The 11,517-nt window shown below is 33.4% G+C and overlaps 1 protein-coding gene across 1 annotated transcript in view; it reads right to left on the bottom strand.

Annotated features, from left to right (window-relative positions):
• Positions 1 to 11,517, bottom strand: part of Smp_212380 (ubiquitin-specific peptidase 2 (C19 family)) — a gene marked incomplete at both ends in the record, with an annotated part of 21,410 nt that overhangs the window by 7,220 nt on the left and 2,673 nt on the right. The window lies entirely within an intron of this gene.

Here is an 11,517-nt window from a genome sequence, read left to right as displayed (position 1 = left end):
CAATTGACTCATGATTTCAACTATGAAAATACTGAAATTTCCACAAAACCCCTTCTGATTACCAAATAATTATACAAAATAATACCAACTATTTGGAAATCCTTTAAATCAGTTGTCAAGGTTTTGATTTTATTAACTGATTTTAATGTTTAAGATAGTTCGTCACCAATGGAAGTATTTATATAACAGGTGGATGAGTATAACTAGTGAGATTTACAAAGTTTTTTGTATGATACAGTTAAATTATAGACATAAATTTGCATAAATTAGTCTCGTAGTGAATGAGAATACAAATAAGGACAACCAAATGTACTTAAACACAAAATTACAGAGTTAGTTGGCAAAATGTAAATAGCATACACGTAATAACTCCGCCTGTAGCTCTTCTAGAGTTACTGCCAATCCCTAGCCCATACAAAGGAGGAGGGTTGGGTATGGTATCGGCAACTCTAACCCGTAGAAAAAAACCTTGCTACAAAACGCTAACCAGAATAAAAGATTTAAACTATTTAAACCCTACCCTCCGAGTTCAGGGAAGAATTATGATGCCTCACGATGAAAACCTAGAATCTTCAGACTTCACGAGGCCGATGCCCCTCCTAAGAAATGGAACAACAATTAACATAGGTACATGGAATGTACGAACACTGTGGGAGACAACTAATGTAGCAGCATCGTCTTCATCATTAGGCCTCAATATATACAAAAGGAAAAGCAAGATCCTCAAATACAGCTCAGACGGCACCATACAAATCACACTTGATAGGGAAACTCTGGAACAGGTGGAAAGTTTCACGTATCTGTGTAGCATCATTGGTGAACAAGGAGGATCCAACGCACACGTAAAGGCAACGATTGGTAAAGCAAAGACAACATTCCTACAGTTGAAGAATATATGAGACTCAAAATAACTATCAACCAATATCAAAGTCAGAATCTCCAATACAAACGTCAAGACAGTTCTACTGTATGGAGATGAAACTTCCAGAACTAATACAACCAGCATCAAACATGTACAAGTATCTATAAACAATTGCCCATGCAGGATACTGAATGTCCCTTAATCGTATACCATCAACACCAATCTACTGTGACAGAAAACAAACCAGCTTTCAAATGAAGAGGAAATTATGAAAAAATGATGGAAGTGGATAGGACATTCATTGAGGAAATCATCAAACTGCATCACGAAGCAAGCCCTAACTTGGAATCCTGAAGGGAAGAGGAAAGGAAGAAGATTAAAGAACCCATTGTGTTTGGAATTAGAAGCAGACATCAGAATAATGAATAACAACTGGAGAAAAGTGGATAGGATAGCCCAGAACATAGTTGGATGGAGAATGCTGGTGGGCAGCCTATGCTCCTCGACGAGGAGTAACAGGCCTAAATAAGTAAGTAAGTATACGTACAATACCTAATTTGCAAAATCTCAATCAATTGTCTCAAACTTTGTTCTTCCTTCATTTCCATACCAATCATTCATTGTCCTAGTGTTCTTCTACTCAACCTTCTCAACCTTCGACTGCCAGATATTCCACTTTTGATTATTGTCACATACTACTTATATCTGTCAACATGAACAGCTTATGTTTTCATTTTCTTTCATTTTTCTTTATTCACTCATAAAATTCGTTGAATAAAGATGGGTACATGTTAAGATCGATTGTAAACTCATATATTCTAGAAACCCAGTCATTCATTTAACAACATCATATGACTTAGAGAGCATCATATTTTAAAAAAAAAGAAGAAAGAAATGGCTTAGCAACTAAAAGTTTTGAATAATCCATGTATGAATCAATTAAAGATTATTCATATGTACACAATTACATACACAATGGTATTTCTGAAAATTATACAAAGATATAAAAATTATGTAAAGATATATAGAGAGGTATCTTTTTGCATTTTACATTTTTATAATTAAAACTTAATTGATTGACATAAAATACAAAAAAAAAATTAATGATTTGGATAATTAAATAAGTTTTTTTTCTTTTTTTAAATCAAAAATTGAATTATTGATGTATATATATAGATAGATTATTTAAGGGGATTATCTTGTATCTAACTGAAATGGTTTTATATAACCTAGAAACAACTAAAAAGTGTAAAGGAGTTAGCTAGATGTTATGATATATCAGAAGGGGTTTAGTGGATATTATACTAATTTTAATAATTGAGATCATGAGTCAATTGAAACTAGACCATCATGGAAAACCTGGAAACATTGGACGGCTGTCTCGTTCTAGTGTGGGACTCCTCAGTAGTGCGCATCCACGATCCCACCTCGCCAGATTCCAACCCAAAACCTATCAGTCTGGCGCGCGAACACTTAACCGATAGACCGCTGAGCCGGCATGCAATGGCGTTAATGTCTAGCTTCAATCGATCCACGATGTTAGAGCAACCATTCACCAATTGTCTTCATTGAGTTGATATCTCTACAACAGACTTGATAGAACTCTACTGGTCACTGTTTCCCACTAGAACTCAAGGAAATATCTCTTCAAGTCAGTCACTAGTGAGCATATGATTATAGATCGAAGGGGGTTTTGTGGAGAATTTAGTATTTTCATAGTTGAAATCATGAGTCAATTGAAGCTAGACCATCATGGAAAACCTGGAAGCAATAGGCGACCGTTTCGTCCTATGGTAGGACTCCTCAGTAGTGCACATCCACGATCCTGCACTCGCCAGTCCAATTAGTCATAATACAACCTCAGAAAAATAATGAGATATATATCAACTGAGAAAGAAATCAAAATAAAAGCATATAACTAACATAGATGGAATCTTTGAAATTTAAAGACAAAAATGTTTAAAAAAAAACTAAGGACAACATCTGTCTAACTAGGAATTCCCAGTATAGGATCGTGGAAATTATTGAATTTTAGTGAAATCATGAGGTGATCTAAATAAAAGCAACCATTGGAAACGTGACTAAGTAAGTAATTAGGTAAGTAATTAAAAACATGGAAACCATGGGAGGCACCTTGCTTATTCATATTCTAATTAATAATCCTAATAACTATTAAATGATAAACAAAGTTATATTAATACTCAATAGTTTACATGTTCATAGTTACTACATGATTTAATAACTGATTGTGAAATATGTACATTGTTTGTATAATACAAGCATTTTATACCATTAGTTCATTTTTAATAGTTGAGATTACGAATCACTTGAAGCTAGACTACCATGGAAAACCTAGAAGCATTGGACGGCGGTTTCGTTCTATTTTGGGACTCTTCAGCAGTGCGCACCCACGATCTCACACTTCGAGATTCCAACCCAGAACCTATCAGTTTCGCGCACGAGCGCTTAACCACTAGAAAACTGAGCTGGCCGGTATCCAACGGTATTAATGTCTAACATCAACCGATCCATGAAATTGAGCGACGCATTCATCAGTGCTTCCAGGTTTTCTATGGTGGTCTAGCTTCAAGTGATTCATGATCTCAACTATTAAAATTACTATATTATCCACAAAACCCCTTCTGGCAACAATTAGTTCTCTTGGAAAATACTTTTACAAAACATGACACAAAAAGTATTGTGAAATGAAGTGAATTTATGTCATTTAATTTACTTTAAATGTAATTTTGCATGTAACATACATAAAGAGAAGAATATGTAACCAATTATTATTATTTTTTTACATTTATACAAGTTTAATTTATAGACGAGAGAAATAAGTGGTACGCAGAACGACGTTGTAATGTAACAGATTACAAAATATATAGAGATCTCTATGAGGAAATCACCCAACTGCGTCACAAGGCAAGCCCTCACATGGAATCCCCAAGGCCAATAGAGAAGAGGAAGATCAAAGAACACATTACGCCGAGAAATAGAGACAGACATGAGAAGAATGAACGATAGAACTAGAAAGGAAAGCGTATGACAGAGTGGTTGGGAGAATGCTGGTCGGTGACCTATGCTTCATTGGGAGTAACAGGCGTAAGTAAGTAAGTAAGTAACATAGTGGATAATCACTGTTGGAAGGGGTTACACTATTATGAAATTGGTGAATATTGTTGCTTATTTTACTTCATTAATTCATTCTACAAACTGACGGTTTATATTGTATATATATTATTGAAATAATCGGCATTTATTATTTTGTTTATTGTTTTATATTGAATATCGTATAGTTAAATAGTTTTTTTCAACACTAAGACGGAGATAAATCTAAACGATGAGTCCCAAACAGGAAGAAATGGCTGTCTTGGATTCTGGTGCCAGCCAATATTCGACTCTACTGAAATTCATTTTATTTTGCTTTCATAAATTCACTTCATTCCCGAGTTGATGAGCTTCAATTAAACATTGGAAAAGATGGAAAGAATCAGTACATTACAGTGACCTTACCTCGACAATGTTCCTCTTAATATAATGTTGATTCCATTATTTGCATAATAAATAGGAAAAAATATTTTGCTGACTGTGAAAAACAACAGTTCAATAACTAATTCCTAAGTTGTAAGATGAAGAGATTCCGACCTAATTAAAAAAATACCCTTGTAGTGACCGAAAACGTAAATGGGGTAACCTAATACATAAATATAGAATTACAGAGTTATTTGCTAAAATGGGAATACCAAGCATTCAATATTTTATTTGCAAAATGTCAATAAATTGTCTCAGACTTTGTTCTTCCTTCGTTTACATACGGACCAATCTCTGTTCTCATTCTCTTCTATTCGATCTTCTTAACCTTTTGCTGCCAGACATTCTTATTTCGATTAGTGTTACATACTACTTATATCTGTCGAAAAAAGTAGCCCACACCCCAGCCTGAATACACTTTTTTTTGATGAAGTTTTGTTCTCTGAGTTGGATGGTTTGATCGTGGATCTTTCATCGTTCTTCTGAACAATATCATCAGCACAAACTTCGGGTAGAAGTGAAGTATTGTTGATGAAGTACTATTCATAACTGCTATTGGATTGTTTTTAATCAATCAACGTTTACTGCAAATGTTTAAAGTCATTAGTGATTTTATTTATCAATGAACTAACTAACTAACTAACTACGTAACTAACAATAACAAATGACTTTTTGTTAGTGATAATGAATAGTTTACCAGGATACAAACAAATAAAATAATAGCCACATATGAAAGGATAGAAAAGGTTGGATTATTTGTAGATGAGCATTGAAATATAAAATTAAAAAGGAAATATTAGTATGAATCCATTATCAATTTAGTTTCTTTGATAAGTGTATACTACATTGTAGGTATGTATGAGATTAAAAATATTGACCTGGTTAATACTACTTTTACATAAACAATGTAACTTTGATTCACCTTGATTTGACCTATTCATTCAATGATTTAACATTGGGAGTGTTTACAGCATGTAATCATATACGTCGAGAGTTTATTTATAGTAAATGTTAAATCGGGAAGAAGCGCTGGAAGTGGGTATGATGCACATTGAGGAAATCACCCAACTGCGTCACAAGACAAGCCCTCACATGGAATCTCGAAGGCCAAAGGAGAAGAGGAAGACCAAAGAACACATTACGCCGAGAAATGGAGACAGACATGAGAAGAATAAACAAAAGTTGGATAGAACTAGAAGGGGAGGCCTAGGACAGGGTTGAATGGAGTATGCTGGTCAGCGGCCTATGTTCCATTGGAAGTAACAGGCGTAAGCAAGTAAGTAAGTTGGATGAATCTATTCTGACGTTTTTTTATTTTGTGTTTAAGTGAATGCATGGTACACTTACATTTCACTTTTTAGAAAATATCTTTCAAGTGGCCATTATGTAACTAAACCTAATTTGAAATTGATTTCCTAACAAGAACTGATATTGACTGGGGTATGGATGAGAATATTCGAGTGGCACAGTAATTCCGTAATAATTCGAAAATAGTTAGCAGTACGAACCCACAGTATAGCATATTAGACTGAAAACGTGTTTAATCTTTAAGCTAGGACAATGTCTTTAGGCTACTGGGTTGCAGCAACGGATGAAGTTCGATGGAAGAGAGATGCCCCGTGATAGCTATGAATGATTGACTGGAATCGAGGGCTATTAAACATCAAATTGCTATCATAAATACAGAGTATTTACTGAGAAACTCAATGGCCACTAGTATGATTCGTAATGAGTTTGCGTGTGAATACTTCTTAAGAAAAACAGACTGGTTTTAAATAACTATCCAGAGCATCAGTAATTAATCAGTAACTATTTTGAAGATAATTTTCAGAGAAAAGGTTAATCTTCTACGGAGCTACAGAAAACCGAGAACTGCTTAGCAGTACATTCTCATTATCGAGCAAATGATGAATCCATCTATTTCGAGGTGTTGAAGAGAGCAAGATTACTTTGAAACTTCTAAATTCAGACCAAATGCACCAAATAATTTTAAACTTAGTAAACTTATGGTTTAGTGGTATCCGATGGTTTCATGTTCAATGATTTGGTTTTGAAAAGAGAATGAAGGCAAACCAGTAGCCTGATAAACAGGTGATGACAAGTGAACTTCACTCACATCTGGCGTGAGACAAATAACATCGATAGTATAAAATGAAGATTTTATAATGTTGGGAGTTGGTCGACGTTGTCTGTGTATCTCATTCGGAAGCTAAACTGGTTGTTCAGGTAACAGGAACTCTCTGTGATATGATATTAACATGTTACCTCTATTGTATTGGCACAAAAAAATAATTATAGAGATAGTTCTTACACAATTTAAGTCATTTTGTGCAAGAATATTCTCTGTTGAATAGAAATAAAACGGCTGTCCAGTGCTTCCAGGTTTTCCATGGTGGTCTAGCTTCGAATGGTTCATGATTTCAACTATATAAGAAATGAATATGTTTGCAGTTTCAAATATCGTTTAATCTAATCTTACTGTTTTGTCCTGGCGGCAGCCAAATCAGGACGTAGCATCCGTTACTGACTTTGTATTGAGCTGGGACGGTAGGTTCAGGCTACCTGGTTGGTGCCTTTATGAGTGTGGTAATTAATGATTAGAGACATTATGTGATGTGGCTCAGAATCGGTTGTAACATTGCAGATGTATTCATTCTTTATCTTTCCTTTGATCTTAAATCCACTCTTTCTTCTTAAGTCATATTGTCTGTCTCTATACTATTTCTACTATTCTAGCACTTCTCTTGGTAACTTCATCTCGTCTTACTGATATATATTATGTCATATTGAATCGATGCACATATGACAGTTGTTTTCCTATTTATGACTGGATAGATCCTTTGGGCAGCTAAATGCTATCACTAATTCCAATACAAAATTGAAGTGTTGAGGTGATTATGTGAATCAATAAAGTGCTTGATAAATCACATTATACATGGAATATTGTGAATAAGAAGTATGCTTCTTTTTCATGGAAAACAATCACAGATACTAAAATTTATTAACGAACTATCTATTTAAAGCTAAAATTCAATTAGATTTTCACATGGTAGTTCCTTATTCTGGAGTCCGTATACAATTGACTGATAACATATGGTACTTAACAGTATGATGATCTATACCACATAACGATGATCACATGCATTTTCAGTTATTTAAAATGTAACTCATTTTGAGAATACAATTTTACTGTATTACTACATGAATACATTTATCTGTTTCCATCATTTCTTTGGCAAAGATCGAGTGTAATTGAAGACCAAGATTTTTTGGATACAACAAAACACTAAACACAGGCACCTCACAAATATTTTATCCCACTTTAATGAAAAATATATCAGAAACCTAGAATGAGGCCGTTACTGGTTTCTAATCTGAACCACATCTATTCATTGTCTCTAGAAAAGGAGTGATATGATATTTAGGTCCTCAAATAGGATTCGATAATAAACCACAGATACCAAACTTAGAATATCGTACTGTAGTGGACATACACGACTGGGGACTGTTGATTGTATTTAAATACAAATTACAGACTATATCACTAAATTCTGATAACCATACAGTAAACAGTTGATTTACAAAATAACAATCAATTGTCTCAATCTTAACTGTTCCTTCTGTAAATATCAGTCCGTCTTATATGATTATTATTGTTCATACATTTTCCTACCAATTGCGCTTCATTTCAGTTCTTTCCTTATCGATCTTCTGCCAAAATAGATTTTATATCTAACTATCGTCATATACTACTTATATGAATATAAGTAGACCACACTACAATACCACCTTACCAATTAAAAAAAAACTATCACATATATACTTGAAAATTCCCTTGATAGATTCAAAAGGGGCTTACTTAAACAAATCTACTTAAAAGCTTGTGAAATTTATGTAACTATCCAAAAAAAGACCAAAACTTGGCTATATTGAGTATGGATAAAATGAGCAAATTAAGTAGTATATTCTCTATTTTTCACAAACATTTAATTTTCACATGAGAATTCATATGTCAGAAAAAGAAAACGAATTTCATTTGTTTATTCAAACAAAGTAATGATATAATCTATTTAAGTAGTATGTGTATCAACTATAATAATGGTAATATTCATTGAAAATGTGATTAATGTTTTATTTGTTTTACTGAATAAACATTAAGTTAATATTTGATTAAGGTGGTATTTAAATTTTATTTACCAATTCAAAAACTAATATGAGTAACAATTCCCATGAAGTACTATAGAAAAAAAATGTAATTGTATACAATCCTATATTGGATGGTTGGAAGATTATATCTAATAACAAGAAACCAGTTCAACGAAAATAGATTATTATAAGCAGAGATTGATGGTGGTTATAAGTGGAATCCAGGAAGCGCGTTTCGTCCTCTTTGGGACTCGTCAGATGGATGTAATGGCATCTCAGAGGCGATATCCACTCTGGGACTCGAACTTACAACCGTTAGTGAGCCAAGATAGCTACTAGCTTGTTTAGTGAGGTGAAATTTTAGTTGATTTCTGCATTGGTTGTTTGAGAGACTAATCAATCGCAGTTCCAAACATCAACGGAATGATTCAAACAACAAGTACAAAAATGAATGGAAACAGATCACTTTCAGCGAAATCATTTACAATGTCATAATAATAATAATCTATAATGTAATTGATAGCAGTGATTTTAATTTATTAAATATTACAACAAAAGGATTAAGATAAAGCGAATGTAAAAACTTCTCATAGAATATTTGTTTGGATGATCCTGAAAATTTCTCGCAATAGACATGATAAACTCAGGAAACATTAAGAAGCATTAGAAGTTCTATTAGAAGTATCGCGAAAATGAAAAATCACATGTAGAGGTTCTGATTAGCTGATTACTACATTGCTAATATGTTTAGTAGTATTCTAGAATTTTCAGGAAGATCGAATGACTTTTAAAATACTATAAAAACCCTATATTTTCTGTACATAAATGAACCTTTAGAGTAAAGTGCTTCTCGTATATTTTGCGTCTTTTCTTTCGTGTTCAAGTCGCTGTATAGTTCCAGCTTGAAGGTTACGAGACTAGTGAACATAAATAATGGTTAAGAACTTGTTGATTAGTCAAGAACTTCTTGTCAAATCTTCGATTAATTTCTGAAGTAACAAATTTGAACTAAAGATTGAACTGTAAGAGATGTTTTTCGTTGTTTTTATTAAAAACCAATGAAGAATAGACAGTTATTCTATGATATTTTGGTGGTATGCACCTATGACTCAATACATAAATGAAATCTAAGTCATACAGTTTCCATGGAGGATAGAATTACTTTTAAATCATGAGATATATATCCATTCGTTCAAAATTTTAACTTCTGGCATTTAAGTTAAAGAGTGTTATCTTTATCAAAAGTTCTGTAAGTGTTAGATTCGATACCGTTAGAAATAAATGAAGGGTAGACGAAACACCTAGTCTGTACCGAATGGTTTCCAACAATAGTTTTGAGGATGATATCAGTTTGTCATAAAAATTTTATTTGATTAAACTGTCATTAAGCAATTTATAATACATTCTGTAACACCAAAGTTAAATGATTCTTAACGTACTCATTGAAAAACAATACAAAAATTACATATTTTATAAAGTTAAGATCATGAGTCAATTGAAGCTAGACCACCGTGGAAAACCTGGAAGCACTGGATGGCCGTTTCGCCCTATTGTGGGACTCCCCAGCAGTGCGCATCCACGATCCAGCACTTCTAGGTTTTCCATGGTGGTCTATCTTCAATTGACTGATGATCTCAACTACATAAAATTACTAAAATCTCCACAAAACCCCTTTCTGATAAAGATCATAGATTCATAATTTTCAGTATTTAAAAAGTTCATCTGTTCATCAGAAGAAAATCTCTAATCTCATATTTGATTTCATTGTCAAATGCACCGGTTAATGTTTGTGTTCATTTAAAACTTTGCATAAAACAAGTTGGTTAATTTTTGTATAATTTATTAAGTGAATGATGAACCAAAATTCTACAATTAACTCCCTGGTCAAATTTAAGATATACTACTCATTAGTAAGTGCACTTGAGAATTTATTTTTAAAATTCATGTTATGATAGGGAGTATCCGAAATCTGATACTGATACATAACGTGCTATCACGCTAACCCCAAATCTGACTACTTGAACAAGAACACAAGAGTGAGAGAGAAAGTATGGTGTGATCTACTTATATCCATATAAGTAGTATATGGTGATGGTCAGACATAGAATGTATTTTGGCAGAAGATCGATAAGGAAAGAACTGAAATGAAGCGCAATTGGTAGGAAAATGCATGAACAATGAAATCAGAGAAGACGGACTGATATTTACAGAAAAAACAGTTAAGATTGAGACAATTGATTGTTATTTTGCAAATCAACTGTTTACTGTATGGTTATCAGAATTTAGTGATATAGTCTGTAATTTGTGCTTAAATACATTTGATTACCCCCGCCCGTGTTCTTGTTCTCTACAAAAGTGTATTGGACTAACACAATAAATGCACAAATACTCATTTGTATAAACAAAACTCTACTACTTAGGAGGTCAATTCATTTATTAGCTAATGAAATGTGCATGTTCTTCAGGTCATTTCTGATTGTCAACGAATGACCTTTTCAATCTTCTACTTCTGATTGAATCACCATATCAGTTCAGATGAACAGCTGTTCAGTATAGAATGAACCACACTCAAAGTGAAAAGGCAGTTACTTTATCGACCACAGTAAATGGAAATTGCCAACTAATATTGTGTTCACCTTAAAACATGAGTATATTCGATTTTATTGTGTTTGACATAATCATGCTTAATATGATGTGATTTTAAGCTTAAATAGAACACACAAACCCTAGGCATACTTCAAAGAAACAAAAATATAAGCTTATTTATTGACAAAGTAAGTTTTGTCGGTTTAAATAACAAACTGACTTTATAGATCAGAGGGGGTTTTGTGGAGAATTTGGTATTTTCACAGTTGAAATCATGAGTCAGTTGAAGCTAGACCACCATCGAAAACCTGGAAGCACTGGACGGCCGTTTTGTCCTATTATGGGACTCCTCAGCAGTGCGCGTCCACGATCCCGCACTCGCGGCTCAG

Source organism: Schistosoma mansoni, chromosome 2 (genome assembly GCF_000237925.1).
Source record: "Schistosoma mansoni strain Puerto Rico chromosome 2, complete genome".
Classification (NCBI taxonomy): Eukaryota; Metazoa; Platyhelminthes; class Trematoda; order Strigeidida; family Schistosomatidae; genus Schistosoma; species Schistosoma mansoni.
The sequence above is the reverse complement of the archived record's forward strand: the minus strand, read 5'-3'. Positions and strand labels throughout refer to the sequence as shown.